This window comes from Montipora capricornis, chromosome 6, assembly GCF_036669925.1.
Source record: "Montipora capricornis isolate CH-2021 chromosome 6, ASM3666992v2, whole genome shotgun sequence".
Taxonomy (NCBI): Eukaryota; Metazoa; Cnidaria; class Anthozoa; order Scleractinia; family Acroporidae; genus Montipora; species Montipora capricornis.
This window is the reverse complement of record NC_090888.1, coordinates 9,312,789-9,324,596: the sequence shown is the minus strand read 5'-3', so window position 1 is coordinate 9,324,596 and position 11,808 is coordinate 9,312,789. Positions and strand designations below refer to the sequence as shown.

General features: G+C 38.3%; 1 long non-coding RNA gene across 1 annotated transcript; it reads right to left on the bottom strand.

Annotated features, from left to right (window-relative positions):
* Nucleotides 1-1,771: 1,771 nt before the first annotated feature.
* On the bottom strand, nt 1,772-3,231 carry LOC138054646 (uncharacterized). The gene is made up of 3 exons (XR_011133327.1): nt 2,895-3,231; nt 2,548-2,577; nt 1,772-1,846 (listed from the first exon to the last, which is right to left on the bottom strand). It is a non-coding gene; the product is annotated as an uncharacterized lncRNA (long non-coding RNA).
* Nucleotides 3,232-11,808: the final 8,577 nt, after the last annotated feature.

The window sequence follows — 11,808 nt, the reverse complement described above, 5'->3', positions numbered from 1 at the left end:
ACACTTGACAGTTTCATCTCATAGCTCAATGTCCTAAAAACTTTCAATGCCTCATAAAGCTATTTTTAAACTACAAAAAACTAAAATTCCATTCACCTGAAAATTAAGTCTAAACCAAAAAAACAGTAAGGTAAGCCAACATTTTCAAGGCTCATTGCACTTGAAAGGTTCTCCTCTTTGAGATCAATTTAGGAAACTTTTGACGGCAAATCTTGCAATTGGACAATCACTTAATAGTGGGAATTTTATTCGCCTAAAACAATGGTTCCACAAGTGCATATTCCTTTTAATATCCACAAATAAAAAAAAAATCAAACCTGAAATAATTCAAACCTTAAGGTTTTAAGGAAGAACATGAACATGCAGTGGCCAAATTTGATTTCTTTTCTTTATCTTGAGCAAGGTTCTGCCCATTTTCATAGTGTGCGTTAGTTTGTATTTATGAAAGAGTTTTCAAAGCCATCACTTTGGAGTTTGGTACAGAAATAGTATGAAACTAATTATTCACATTTCTGGGACATATCTAAACCATTAACTTACAGTCTTAAAAATTAAATCATGTTTTTCTTAATCCTGTCGTCTTAGATTGTTAAATGTCCCTACAGAAGAAAATTTTCTGGTACAAGAAATTCAAACTGCTTGATCCCTAGTCCACTAAATTTAAAGCCTCTCTGTAGAATTGACACAGTAGATTCCACTATACTAGTCTTGCTTTCTTTCTCTGTTTCTTTATTTCTTTTGTTCGTTATTACCTTTCAATTTTGCCCTCACAACTGCATAACCCTTATGACTGTACAGTGAGGGAAATTTGTTCAAAACGAGATGCTCTCTTTGTTATGATCCCTTCTTAATTCTCATTGCTTAGATTGAGATTAGTGGGAAAGATGTTTGGAGAATTTTCTGATTAATCAAATACTGTAGGTTCAATATAATCAATGACAGTTTTCGCTGGGTTCATAATCTTGGAAGAGTGACAGCTGTATAAAACATTCAAACTTCTTAGCACCGTCCTTCAATATAATTATATAAACAGTATCACAGGAAAAGAACTGCTAAAAACTTGTTTCCTAGCACAGGCTTTCTCCAAAAAAGTAACAATAAAACTGGATACTTTCATTGTGTCTTTAAATAAGACAAAAACCTGCAATTCATTATGTTAGTGTATTTTATTTAAAATAGATATAGCTGGGTTTCGCTTCCCAAAAATCTTTTTGGTTTCATTGACAGACCCAATAAAATTGAACTTCAGATTTTTGCAATTTATTCGTGTTTCAAACATTTCAGTGAAACCTTTCTGGATAAAGTTTCAAACTTTTTTTTACCGTAAACAAAATCGTCTTCTTTGTGGCTGACAGTGACCTAACACACTGAAATTAGGTAATGCATGTTAACGGAAAGATAAAATCATATCTTCTGTAAAAGTGTGGCCTTTGAAGGTGCGACAACCAAAATTCCCACACGAATTCCGGAGAGGAACAAAAAGAATTTCGTCCACAGAGGTCAAAAATGAAAATTACACAAACAAAAATTAACTACAGTTTCATTTAATTTATCGTGAAATTTCTTAAATTTAGTCAGGTCACCTTCAGTTTTAGAAATACTATCGATAAGATCAGAGCTACACTTAAATGCGACCACGAATGACCTCAACATTCAAGCCACATGTAACATGCATGTAAATTTGAATTCTTCGTCGGACTAGGGACCCAAAAAACGTAAATCTTAATCACGTACAGACCTGACAGTTTAAAACAAAACACAATGACTTGTTTTACCTTGACTGCATCTTCCTTTTCTGTTAAGAGGTTGCTGGCACACAACTTTCCTTGACAAACTCTATTCCCGTCTACAACAAGAAAACCGGCAGTTCAGCTGAGGTTGTTATTATGGACGCCTTTGCAATACACACAGCCTCTAATTGTGTTAAGTGTACTTTGATACGAAATTTTGGAACATGCTGAGAATGGTTGCACGAACAACCTAATCACGCCAGCCGAAACTACACTCAGCTTGGGCTTCGTTGAATCGTGGAATAGCCGATGGCTTCCATTTCGATTCGATCAACTTTCACGTTTCCATTTAGAGGTCAACGAGAGTATAAATACCAAAATTAGCAAAACTGATCTTAATTGCAACTCAACGATAGCTCCTTTTGTCCCAAGACCTCCAACAAGTACTGTATAGAATCAAAGGGAATTATTCACTCACGCGCCCATTTTTCCTTTTCACCCCAACATGACTTAGGTTAAGCGCACGTCTCTTTCTCTTCGGTCGAATAGCTCCGAAAATTATCGGTTCCATCAAGATAACTTTCTTAAGGAATATAACTTAAAGTAATTATCCGTCGTAAAGGAAACTCCAAAGATTTACGAAACACGGACATACGTACAAACTTTCCCTACAAAATGTAAATACACATAACTAATACACTATTTCTTCTAGTGCCACTTTCATTATGTACAAAACTTCGCAGAAATCCGATAAAGTCATTCTATGACACTGCATTAGTTAGGTAAATAAATAAATAAGAGTTGGTAACTGTCCTACCTTTTCCATAATGTTCCAACTCATCCCGACCTAGCAGAGAGATTGTGAAGTGCTATGTCAGTTTTAAAGTGATTGCCATGAACCACAGGCCAACACGACATAAATTCGTGTATAAACAGACAAAACTAGGGCGAAATGATCGGAAACCCTGGATTTATTTCATTTAGGCGACTTAAAACCGTCCTAAAAGCCCCATCTAAAAGGAGAATATCTTTAAACACGAGTCTATCGCAGAGATATCGCGGTTTTAACAAATATGACAACTTCAATAGCCAACAGTCTCGACGTGAAAACTTTTACATAACAAGATGAGGTCAAGCGAAGGGTTTCATAGAAACCAAGCTCACCGATTTCGGGCATATCGTCACAATCGTATCCTATACTCGACTTCCGATGTCATTCCTTGCACAGTGAAAATAAATCAATCAAAACCGGTTTGTAGGAAGGAAAATCGTTGCCAATGAAATACGGGAAACTTTGAATCGTCCGCTGGCTCTGTGTTCTTGTCGCTATTAAATGTCTAGATCATTGTAGATTACAAAGTGAAATTCGAGCTTTTTGCACGTGCTCGAACGGATTCAACTGGAACGGTCAATCGAGGATTGATGTCTTGTCCACGTTCCAGTGCAAAGTGTTGATTAACTTGAGAAAAAAGAGTGAAACACAGTCAAATTCATCACAAGATTCCCCATGCAAATTGTGAACAACAGTGAGATAGGCCCGCGTGGTGACGTCAAATAAATTCGGCTCGAGAACAACCAATCAGATCACGAGCCGAACACTTCATCAGACTGGTCTTCGACAACACACAGCAGATACTGGTTTCCATGAGAGCAAATAAAAAACTTGAGCTCTGATTTCCGATGAGAAAGAGAAAATGAAATTGCCACGGCGAGCACGAGTATTTTTTCCATGATCAAGTCCTCGATGTGAATGAAATACTGATGACAAAAAAGAAAGCCATAATTTCTGCTTGACCAATTCTGACACGTCACATAAAAAATTATATTCCAAACAAAGCTGTTAAAACGTTCAAAAAAGGGCTTCTCAATCACACTCCTTAAAACAGTGTATCAAAGTTAAGACATTAAATGTATACGTGTTGTTATTTACTTATCAAAAATATTCCTTTGCCCGCTTGAATTCGTGTTTTTATATTTCGTCCTGTGAAGGATTAAAGGATTTCAATAGCCACTTTTAAGAAGTATTGTTTTATCGAAAAAAAGAGCTTTAAAGAAGCATTGTCTTTAGGCAGACAGCTTTGATGAGTTTCGAACCAAGCACTGGAGCAAACCACCTTCTGCTTAACGTCGGAGTAATGATATCAGCGGCAAAAAAATTGATAAGTGACCACAAGAGTTCGCAAAAGGCGAATAATTACAATGTAAGCACCCCATATTATTTCGACGGGGGTAATTTCGCAGAATGTTAATTTTACCAAGTGTGCAAAGACTGGAACAAGGAACATATACAGACGTATTACTGTATTAACTTTTCGTTAATTAGTGTTTCTTGTCCTAGCAAAACATACTGTAAGGATCAAGCCTCTCTTGAATTTACGTCAGGTTGCTAATGCTTATACTTGTGCGTCACTGACTAGGATCAAGAGAGGATGCATTGGATGCCTCTCTTGCGGGGATCTAATGCATCTAAGTATGCATCTATTCATTGAATCTACAATAGATTATGTAACTCAACTCTCCACGGGAAAGAACACATTCCCTTAATTTTCTGTCGCGGAAAATTCAAATCAGGTCAAAAGCAGGGAAAAACGATTTACCCTATTAACCGTAATACGTATATCGATTCGGCCTGAACGAAAACAATTTCTTCTATCCACCCACAATTAAAACGAGATAATATAGATAAATTATCATAGAATATTAAAGTAAAACTTAACTTTAAACCATGATAATTTTTAATCATTTCGAGGGGCTTTTGCAAACGCAAAAGTGTATTTTTAGAACAAGTCCAGAATTTCCATCTACGGTTTTGACATGTTTTTGCATTTACAGCTCTTTGCGAAGATGCCGGATTTCATTGTCTGCACTTTGAACTGGGTTGCCAACGGAAATATACAAGTGATCTGAATGTTTCAGGTGTGTATAAGAGACAATTGCTTAAAATTGCCCAGACAATTGCGAGAATCACTTGTATCTTTCAGTTCGGCTATAACCAGCACTTCAAATAAACATTTCTTTCAACGGAAATATTTTCGTTACATTTCCTTGCCGACCGGCAGTTCATGCATGATTAAATGAACTAGAAGATGAGCAAAACAGATTCAAAAATCTTAACCAGCAGGAATCTTTTTTTTTTTTTATAAACACGACTTCTAAGTGTTTTTTCTCTTGTTTGTCTTGAGCAACTTGGACCCGGGATTGGATTCCACTGAGTAAATCTTTTGACCTTGGCAATACAAATCAATGATTCATTAACAAGTTTTTTTTTTCAAGCGCATAAAAACTGCTCGTTCATTTCCGTTCCCCTGGAGGAATGTTTTCATTGGAATCGCTGACAATGGGCCACTTGAACAAACCGGACATAATCCAGCAAAGGTGGAGTCAAAATAATGATTAACGAAATCACCCTTTTCCGTAAATGATCTTTGGATATAAGGCACCTTTAGTTTAGTTGTGGACAGTGAAGAAGACAAATAGATAAAATCTAACGAAAGCAAATATTAGTATTAGACGAGAGGCCATTGAACGGAAAAACAGCCTTTCGGAACCTGATAAATGTTTGTACATCGCGTATACGAGAACCGAAGCAGAGCCGCATTTATGGAAGCCTAGTTCTCTTTCTTGTAAACTAACTGTACACGACAATTTAGGTACTTGCTGAAGCAAGAAATGGACACTTCACTGCTGTTTGGTATTTTTTTTTTTATCGGAAAGCTCCCATTATTTTGATAAGAATTGATAAGGAAATCAGGCAAATCAGGGAGACTTCAAACTATTCCGAGGCCATTTAAATAGCAGCAAAAATGTTGAGAAAGAAAGAAAGATAATGAAAACAATAATTTGTTCGTTAGCCTCGCTTTGGCTTTTTCTTTAATATTGGTGTATATTGAACCGAAACGACACAAAGAGAACTCGCAATTTCATTTCATTGCAAAAATCATTATCATCGGTTTTTTCATTGAGTTCATAGCATGTTTTGGTGTTTTTCTTAACACTGTGTGTAAACTGAAAGACCTTAGACAGCAATGACTAGAACCAGGTTGCTGACCAGCGGTTTTCGTTAAAACAATGGTTTGCTGAGGCTGCTCAGTCTCGCGGGCTCAGAAAACCGGTGATGCAAACCCTGGTGACCAATCTTCTCTCCAAGCATGTAAATAAACACCAGGATCACGCCCCATTAAGCCCAGGACTTGTTGATAAGTGGGTTATTAATTACTGCAGCCACCGGTTGTCGACTGTTCCCAATCGTTTTATTTAATTTAGCTTAAAGGCTGGTTTGTTTCTTGCAATCATAGGGAAAATGGCAGCAAAATGTCTGCGAGTGAGAGAATAAAGAACTGTTGTACTGGTTTCTAAAATTCGGACAACCGACTGCAAAGTAGGATTATTGAATCGTGTTGTTTCTCGTCACTTTTGGTTCGTCACATCCCCTTGAGCAATAACACCTTTGAATAGATTTCTTTCCGGTTGAAGTGACAGTTTGGTTTATTTACATAATCGAAATTCATTACGCTTTAATTGTTTTGTCTTGTCCTTTCTACGTATTTAAAGAATAACAGTTGTTAATTTTGATTAACATAGAACTTTCTGGACAAAAACAACAGGCCGTTTTGTCTCTCGTTTTGCAATTGCCATATATGAATAGAGCGGAAATCGACCCCGCGTGATAAGTTTCGCGCCAACTTATGTTGGGTACGTGGCTTTACTTTACGACAGAAAAATCAACACAAATTGTCAGGGGCACCCAACGAGATTATAGTTCAATACCACTTTAACTTAGCATTGTTAAACGTAGTTTAGTAATTAAAAGGGTAGATATAGGCATATTATTATCCCCTAAATATTTTTCATCTGTTTGGATTTCCTAGCTGAAAGTCTAATGATCCAAAAATTATAGGGACTGAAAACTTACCTCTTCAAAAATTTCAGCCAGAAAAAAGGGTCCCGTAAATTCTAGGTGACCTTTTTAGGGTAAAAATCCGTTAAAAATGGGCAACTGTACCATTTTTTAGATGTTCGAAAATCCTAGGATGGGCAGGCAAGCAAGAAATTTTACAACAAATGCTCCGAAAATTCTAGATCTCAAATCGTCTTCCGAACAGATATTTTCCGAAAATTGACGTTGGGTGCCCCTGAATTGTGTTAAATTGAGGTTTTAAAACCTTTGCAAAAACCGCGGACTATAAGTCTTGCACAGCGTTGGATAAGAGAAGATCGTGGTATTAGTCAAAATGAAAAGTCAAGTAGACTACTGCACGACTGATAAAACAACGCGAAAAAGTATTTTTTAACGATATTTCGGCTGGCCAATAACAGCCTTCATCAGGTTTATTTCAGGTTTATAAATTGTGTATTTATTCAGGACATCTCGTTGAACTCGCTGCGCTTTGTTCACAGTGATTCATACTTAAAAATATCGACTATCTTAAAACAACGAACTTCCGTTTATGAATAATGAGGACCAGTTTAAGAATGACGAAAGTTTCCTAAGACAATTAAGACTGTATTGAGTGAGAAAACAAACTTCCTATGTTTCCTGCTTCGTTTTCCAGAAGTGGTATTTCCGACTTCCGACAAAAAGTGACTCAAACCACATTTTAATAGTTACTTAAAAGAAGACGACGTTTTTCGTATTAATTTTCGGGTCAATTATAAACACTAAGGAAAAGCAATACAGGTAGAAATGATAGGTCTAACAGATTGACGGATAACGTCTTGAACCAATTTGGTGAATTTTCATTGAACTAATTCACCTTGGCTGACCGCTTCAAAAGAAACCAAACAGGAATTAAGCTCTACCGTTTTGCTGGTGATTACGAACGAATGAACTAAAACTCGATTGGCTGTCATTTCGCTCTAACGAGGCTAACGCGCGGAAACGTCTGGTTTACAGTTGTCCGTTTGGCCTGTCGCCAAGGAACTACTAGTTTCCCATCCTTTCCACGACGGTTGCATCACAAATTTAAGGTGATCAATTTTCCTTTGTCAACCTCTTATTACAAGCATTAATAAAGACATCATAGTAGTCTGACCAATTATTATAATTTAAGTGTATTGCATTTTGTAACCAGTTCCGCAAGTGTGAAATCTTGACTTGTTCCTTAATATACCGCTTGACCAGTGCCAGGATTAGCCCTGCTGAACTAAGCACTTGATAAACTAAAACTGAAACTGAATAAGACTAAATACTTTTGACAAAGGCATTGAAAAATCCGAGCTAGCAAAGGCCTCTTTTTGGACGTGCAGCCGGAAGAAAAGAAAGCTCTGTCATGGAGCGAAGTCCAGGATGCGCGTCAGAACCAATTGCACAGTCTCGCTAAGAGACTGCGGAATTAATGTAACTGAACGCACGGGACACAGCGCTCCCAACTCACAGGCAGGAAAAAAAAACAGAGTTCTGATTGGTTTTCTGAGTGGTCCGAATTTTGCAATACGGACCGCTAAGACGGAACGGTCACGAAGAAGAGTATATAGGTTGCCAAACTGTTCCCATTTTTCTACTGCCATTTTCTCGGAGACAAAAAGAAAAAGTACGAATTTTTTTTCCAGAACCGTTAACAGAAGCAGGCGAAGAGGAAAGACTAAAGGGATAGAAAACCATGCCCAAGGGAACCAATATAATAAAACTCCTATTGAACTCGCTTGTTCGGCTCGTACTGGGAAAACGGTGGTGCCGTTCCATTTTTGCAAATTTACGGACCGAGCCTGATAACTTGCAAAAAAATGGAACTCGACCAATTTTTCCCAAATTTCTAGTTTCTAAAGAAACTGTGGTCCTGCGTCGGTGGGATAGTGAAACAGGAAAATTTGGTTTTATCAAACGTGTTGATAAAGGTCGAATTACCACCGTGAACGATTTGGAAAGCTGACGTTGCGAACTTTAGCCCTTCGTCAGAGCGAGTGTTGCTGGACAACATCCAGAATTCCTCCACGGTCAGATCTATCGATAGTTCGCACGCTGTGATTAGCTGATTTAACAAGCCATATATTCTACAGTAGGACCCGGTGTCCGGCCCGCTAAATTTGAAATTTTGATAAAGTATTCTCTGGGGCGTTTTTCATGTCGTTTATGCCACGTAAACTTGTAAAACTGTTTCAATCTTGAAAGCAACTGTTTCAAAAAGCCAAGAAGGTTAAAGGCCCAGTAATACGGGCAACAGTTTTCGTGCAACTTGTCGCGGAACAATGGCGAAAGTTTTTTGAGCGTATTAAACCACCTTCTTGCGCAGCAAATTTTCATCACGTTGGAAAAATTAAAAGCTACATCTTCTTTTCGCGAAATAAAAAATTGTTGCGCAAGAAGGTCGTAACGCGCGCTACAAACCATCTCAACTTGCAACTGAACATTGTTGCGCGACAAGTTGCATGAAAAATGTTGCCCGTATTGCTGGGCCTTTATTTGTTTTTCGGATTTTGACGCGCAATCATCATCGTAGCTATTGAACCTTCCGCTGTCAGTCACACTACTGACTACCTCAGATATAATAAATATCTCACTAACCTCATTTTCTCGGTTCGTACTGTAAGTTACGGATACTCGTTTTTTCTCCCGTTGATTTATGGCCTGCATACTTCGCGCTTGGGCCATAAATCAAGCGAGCAAGAATGTGCATGAAGGGTGATATACGGCCTGAACCCCGTTATTTCGAAGTCGCAAGGGAAAAAGAAAATAGTTTGAATAAGTGGCGGTTCGAAATAGCAGGTTCATCATAAAATACTGTACACAGAATATATCGTGTTGCTTGAGGGCCTTTTGGTCTTTACAATGATGATTTACATGGTAACTTTATCTGCAAATCTAAAATAATTCGATATCTACAGGTCTTCCCGCCAGAAATCTTTGTTTCAGAACGCTTTTACCCAGCGAGCGGTTGGTTTCTTCTACGCTTCCCTAGGGAGAAACCACTGCAAGCAACCGTTAGTTTCTTTGAGAGAGCCGTCCGGTTTCAAGGACGAATAAATTAAAATTGAACCGGTAAAACGAGTTAGTAAGCTTGTTTTGGCGCGTGCACATGCGTTTTTGTCATGTAACTGCTGCGTTTGGGCGAGCCTGCTGTGCAGTGATGCCATATTTTCCCCGCGAAATAGGACGAAGTGATGTTAAATGCATAACGACGGGCGTGATGTACTTCGCACATGCTCAATGAAAAATCGAACGGTTGCGCGCTGGAGAAACCAACTGTTCGCAGAGCAGAACGCTTCATAATTGTAGTTTATTTATGGGACTGGCAGTTGGTGCAATTTGAATTGTGCGCAATGTTCTGACAGTGTCTGAAGTTAGTCAACCTTACCATATTTTAAAATTAAACTTCGAAATAAAAGGGAAGCATCAAGTCCATAGGAAACGAGAAGTAGTGTGAAATAGCGGGTCTGTTTTTGTGGTGTGAGCGCCAATGTTAAATGGCAGCAGAAAGACAGAACGGTTTTAAATTGGTGGGCATGAAAAGTTGCGGACGATTTGGATGTTCCGGAAAATCTCGATTTTTAATAGCTGTGGAAATATCACGGACAGGATTGCGAATTAGTCTCCTTCCAGACGCAGCTTTTCTGTGTTTCAGTCTACAAATAGACAAGTACTGACGCCTACAAGTCTATGACAAAACTCTTAACGTCAAGGTAATCTCCGGTCGTGCTTATCTATATATAAGCAAAGCGCAAAAATTTCTACTGTTAAAATTTAAAACTCAAAAGAGGCAGGAAAAAAGTGGAAATGACCTCAAAAACCCATTCGCGCTGAATGGGTTTTTGCACGAATTGAGAAAATGACCAGCTATGCAGAATACTTCATTTGAAAAACCCATCGGCCAACAACAGTCTAGGGTTATGCCGATTACACCGTTTACCGAAATCGTCCCCAATCGATAACCAGTTCAAGCGACTGAAAAATATTGCGATGAAAGGTGTCATTTTTCACATCTTTGCTTTCCAAATTTTATCGGAGTTGAATGGTAATCAAATAGCCAGTCATAACAAGATTTAAGATCGCGTTTTGGCAAAAGTAAAAAAAGGTGTTTGATTTTAGCCGGCTCATTTCTTGCTGGTTGCGAACAGATATCACGTTACTTCTGATCTTAGAAAAGGAAAGCAAGTTAGAGAATAGTCGAGATTTTATAACAAAAAAGCATTCTTCCGTTTGCTAAATCTCTCTAATACATTGGCAACCGGTCTCTCTTTAATATCCAAATAGTGAAAGATGACAATGTGGGAAAAAATTTTAAACCAACTAAAGCAGTATTTTATAAGCAAATATTATTTTGAACTTACTATCGATACTTGAAAGAAAACTATTTTATAGCGAACCTGTATGTCACTGCCGGGAAACTCTAGAAAACAGAGTATGTCGTCTTCCGGGGTCTCGGAAAAGAACCGGAGAGGGGTTGAAGTCCGTCCGAGCAGCAATCACTGTTTCTGTCGTAGCGGACTCTAGCCCCTCCCTCCTCATCTGAGTTGTCTCCCGCTGTGTGTGTATTTTAAGTAGCAGCGTAACTCAGCGAAATCCTAAATGCGCCAGCATTTTTCACGAGTGGGCTGATTGACCTTCAGTTGTTAAGAGTACGTGATTCTGTTCTAGTCACGACGCAGATGTTTGACGCTCGGACAAGGGCAGTAAATGACCCGTCATGTTTACGAGTCCCGCTCATATTCATAGCTTATTTTCTGAAGTACTGCAAACCTCTTATCGAAAAGTGTGGAAAATGTACTTTCGTCATGCACATAAGAAGCAGAATAATTGATTGATGAATACTTTTTGCTAGCGATCGAAACTTTACAAAGATGTAAACCAGGTCAAATTTCACGTCGTAGAACAAATGCGTGAATCGTGTCACAAAGAAGGAAAAATAACTGGCGTTCGACGACTGATTCAAACTGGATGTTTAGGCTCTCGACAAATGGTTGCTTTGGTGATGTAACCTTTCACTCTTGAGGTTACTAAAACATGGAATTTGCCAATAATGCTGAAAGACAACGAGCAGGACGCTGAATAGTTGTCACCTTAAAACAACAACTTCAGCACCGAGTATTTGTAATTCACCAAGCTCAGGCCCTAGTATATACTGCAGAAACGCAAAAAAAAAAA